The sequence below is a fragment of the Oryctolagus cuniculus genome, chromosome 9 (genome assembly GCF_051225735.1).
Source record: "Oryctolagus cuniculus isolate XC-2025 breed Fujian yellow rabbit chromosome 9, ASM5122573v1, whole genome shotgun sequence".
In the NCBI taxonomy this organism is placed as follows: Eukaryota; Metazoa; Chordata; class Mammalia; order Lagomorpha; family Leporidae; genus Oryctolagus; species Oryctolagus cuniculus.
The window spans coordinates 63,665,465-63,670,137 of record NC_142875.1 but is presented as its reverse complement, the minus strand read 5'-3'; positions in this window follow the sequence as shown (position 1 = coordinate 63,670,137).

The window sequence follows — 4,673 nt, the reverse complement described above, 5'->3', positions numbered from 1 at the left end:
TTTTTATTTTTTGACAGGCAGAGTAGACAGTGAGAGAGAGAGAGACAGAGAGAAAGGTCTTCCTTTGCCGTTGGTTCACCCTCCAATGGCTGCTGCGGCCGGCGCACCGTGCTGATCCGATGGCAGGAGCCAGGTACTTCTCCTGGTCTCCCATGGGGTGCAGGGCCCAAGCACCTGGGCCATCCTCCACTGCACTCCCTGGCCACAGCAGAGAGCTGGCCTGGAAGAGGGGCAACTGGGACAGAATCCGGCGCCCTGACCGGGACTAGAACCTGGTGTGCTGGCACCACTAGGCGGAGGATTAGCCTAGTGAGCCGCGGCGCTGGCCTGTAACTTTTGCATAATGTCCCCTCGTGTGACAAGGCACCCAAATCTATTGATTCTCCCATTTTTGGTTATGACATAGAATGTCGTCGTGAACCTTCTTGTGCACATCTCCTTGTGCATAAAAAAAAGTGTGGCAGGGCCCCAGGTCACGTGTGTTTTCGATCTTAGCAAATGTTTTCCAGTGCTTGAATTAATTTTTCTCCTACCAGCCATGTATGAGAAATGTCATATCTCTTATGTATTTGATCACATTTGGTATTGTCAAACCTTTCAGATTTTGCCAATGGGGAAGGTGGGAAGCAGTAGCTCTGTTTTAACTTCCTGGTGCTATTTTTGACAAGCGTTAAAGCTCGTCATGTGAGTGCCAAGGGTGTCCACAGCACCGCAGGGCTCTGCCTCTCAGGAGGCGCATCCGCCACCCACCTTCCATCCTCCCGTTAGAGGGCAAAGCCAATGGCATGGGGGGCCAGGCCAGGGTGTGGCCAACAATGTGTGTGGGAGATGTGTCATAGCCTCTGCACCCACTTCCTGTTAGTCTGTAGGATAGCAAGGCCATAGCAAATATTGACCCAAATTTTCTTAAGTGTAGGCTTCTGTCTGGTATTGGTTGCATGTAAGATGCTCTTCTGGATGAACACAGAGAATAGAAAACCCCTTTAGCCGAAGGCCCTCGGCAGACCACATGCTGCTTCCAGACAAATGCAAGATCTCACTCTTTGGGTCAAGTACACGTGATGGCAGTAACTTGTTACCGCAGTCCTCCTTGGACCCTTCTCCCTTAACTCCTCCCAATCACTTAAACACGAGGCATGGTGTGATGTTGAGGATCCTGGGGACTAGCGCACATGGATGGCTGATCGCAGCTTCACTTCTTGACAAACAGGTGACACGGTCAAAGCTATATCTATGCCCCATTTTCCTTGTCTATAAAGTGACTATCGTAATGACTTACCCTGTAGGATAGTTAGGATTAAGTGAGGTAATGCAGACGCAGTAAGAACGCATTACCTGTCAGCTGTCTGTGGCAATAACTCTCAGATTTACATGTGGGCTTACATATCACAGTGAATGACTCAAGTGCCATGAGATATACATCGGTTTCTAAATTCAGCCCACTTAAGTAATGTCCTATACCATGAACTTTTTTTTTAGAAAAGATTTACTCCTTTTATTTGAAAGTCAGATTTACACAAAGAGAGAAGGAGAGATAGAGATGGAAAGAGAGGTCTTCTATCCACTGGTTCATGCCCCAGTTGGCTGCAATGGCTGGAGCTGTGCCTATCGGAAGCTAAGAGCCAGAATCGTCTTCCCAGTCTCCCTCGTGGGTAGGTGCAGGGGCCCAAGGACTTGGGCCATCTTACAGTGCCTTCCCAGGCCATAGCAGAGAGCTGGGTTGGAAGTGGAGCAGCTGGGTCTTGAACCAGAACCCATATGGGATGCCAGCGCTGCAATCCAGGGCGTTAACCACTGCGCCACAGCACCAGCCCCTTTACATTTTGACCTTGATCAGGGATTGTAAACTGATGGCCCACAGAAACATTTCATTTGACTGGAAAAGTATTTTTAATGTTAATTTGTTTGAAGTTTTAAAAATTGGAGATACTCGAATGAATACCTAGATTTCTTGCTCCTTTGAAAACATGGAAGCTCTGGTACCACTGAGCCACATGCCTCTGTAAGAGAATCCCAAGGGGCCCCTCCCATGAGCCTCGTTCTTTCCTATTGTTATAGTCCCACGCACGCACACTGAGCGTTCTTATTGGTGTCTTTCCCCAGCCTGGCCCTCCTAGCGATCCCAACTGTCAGCTCCTGTACTTGGGACTCCAGTGCCCAGGTTCCTCCAGGATGATTAAACGATCGCCTCCTGAGCCGATCCTTCCAGTCCTTCTCCACGGCTCCCATGGACACAGGGATGGAAACTCCAGTTTGGTGAGAGCCACCTTTGCGAGACAACTGCGCTCCGCATTCTCCTTACCCGATGTTATTCAATCTGTACGACAGCTGGGGGGGAAATACTATTCTCCCACATGACAAATGGCGACACGAGCATGGTGGGTTGAGTAACCTGCCCCAGGTTATACTGCTGCAAGGCAGCGAGTCGGTGTTTGCGGTGGGCCCTCTGGAACGCCTGTTCCATTTTCTGCTTGTGTTGTGCCAGTGGGTAGGAAATCAGCTTATCAGAGATTCTGTTGACGTCACTGCGAAGGCTCCACCTTCTGTTTTGACATTCATTGCTGGTTTGCAGGCCTGCTCCTGGGGAGAGAGGGCGCACCTGTGCAGACCTCAGGGCACTATTTGCCACTCCCTAGGTGCAGCCACCTCCTCCCTCCCTGGATGGCCTTCTCCTTCCCATCCCTATGTTTTTTCCCAGAAGAACTTAGGGTCTTCCCCAAGTAAGGGACTGTTCGGCGATAGCATGAAGGGTGGCAGCACCCGAGCATCCTAGGAAGGCAGGGTTCTGAGCTAACAGAGCCAGGTCTGCTTATTGTCTGTCTGACGAAGACATCTTGGAAAGTCAGAGACAGTGTCAGTGAGACAATCTGAGAAAACAGAAACAGGACGTGTTCCATCCCGAGGGCAATTACAAGGCCGGCATGGTCCATCGTAATGAGGTAGGTGAAGTCACACAGCAGAGATGCCTCAGATGGGATGAGGAATATTTCTCTTACCTGGATAAATATTTTGCTGCAGTGACCTGGATGACAGCCAACTTCCTGTAAAGAGTTGAGTTAAACAAAAGACTCTTGTGGGCTGAGTGCTCTCTACTGCGTAATTACTGTTCAACTAATGATACCAACTCAACTTGACACAAACGGAAGATTCGAAACCAATTCTCATTGGCCAAGGCAATAGTCCAAGGTGTGTGGCTGTCACTCCGTGGCTTCAAAGGTGAGAAGCACCTGTTCTCTTTGTTCTTCAAACAGAAGTCAGGCCTTTCCAAACCACCTTAAATTTAAAATGGGAAGCACCGCTTAATTTAACACTCATAATTTAGGAGAGTGCTGTGTAGGGCCTTAGAAGCCAGAAGACCTAACACTGAAGTCTTTGCTGTGGAAATTTAACTTCTCTTGAGCCTTCATTTTTACCAACATAAACAATACACCAGTTTCTAGTTGGCGGTGTGAGTATCAAGTGAGATCATGCTCAGTTCAGGCAACAGACATTTGTTGAGTGTCAATTATGTGCCAAGGGCAATGACAGATACTGGAAATAAAAATGAGGAGGCCCTTGAACCTCAGACAGTGTCTCGGTGACAGGCCCATTAGAATGTGGTCTGTTCTGAAGTGACAGATGATTGCCAGGGCAGAAGCCTGCTCTCTGCAAGAAGAACCCAGGGAAAGGCATTGTCCTGCCCTGACCTGGCAGAGGGTGAGAGATGGTTCCGTATTGTGTCTAGAAGGTGTGTGGGGGCTCACGAGGAACGGAAGGGGTGATGAAGAGTGGGGGTGTGCAGATGGGGGAAATAGCATGTGCACGTGAAGCAGCGTGGGAGCATCTGCAAGTCTGCCAGTGTAACTGTGGAATTAAGAGGGTGCCGGAAGGGGCGGGAGCAGACAGAGGTAGACAGCTGGGGGGAGGCAGTTGTGTAGTGAGCGTGGACACTTGGCCTCCCTGCCAGAGGGGAAGGGCTGCCACTGGAGGAAGGGATGTTATACTACCAAATGCTAGCAGTGCCAGCCAGCCATTGAAGGTCTCATAGACAGTTCCGCCATCACCGTGTAATATGGAGCCTGTCTACAGCTATGCTACAGCTTTGTGTGGTTTGTGCCCTCAGGGCTCATGTGTTGGAAGCTTGGTCCCCTGTGTGGCAGTGCAGTGAGGCAGTGGAACCATTAAGAGGTGGCGCCTCAGTGTAGGGTAATGGGATCACAGTGCTGCCCCCAAAGGGAATTGCTAGACCGTGGTAGCTCTCACAGGAAGTTGTTACAAAAGAGTAAGTCTGGGGCCGGCGCTGTGGTGTAGTGGGTAAAGCTGCCGCCTAAAGTGCTGCCAATCCTATGGGCACCGGTTCGAGTCCTGGCTGCTCCACTGGTGATCCAGCTCTCTGCTATGGCCTGGGAAAGCAGTAGAAGATGGCTCAAGTCCTTGGGCCCCTGTACCTATGTAGGAGACCTGGAAAAAGCTCCTGGCTCCTGGCTTCAGATTGGCACAGCTCCAGCCATTGCAGCCATCTGGGGTATAAACCAGAGGATGGAAGATCTCTCTCTCTCTCTCTCTCTCTCTCTCTCTCTCTCTCTTTCTCTCTCTCTGCCTCTACTTCTCTAGCATACACTCCCACAACCCAGCTAAGGGGGCTCTCACTGGAGCTAAATTGATTGAATTGATGCCGAGGTTACACCTTTGAA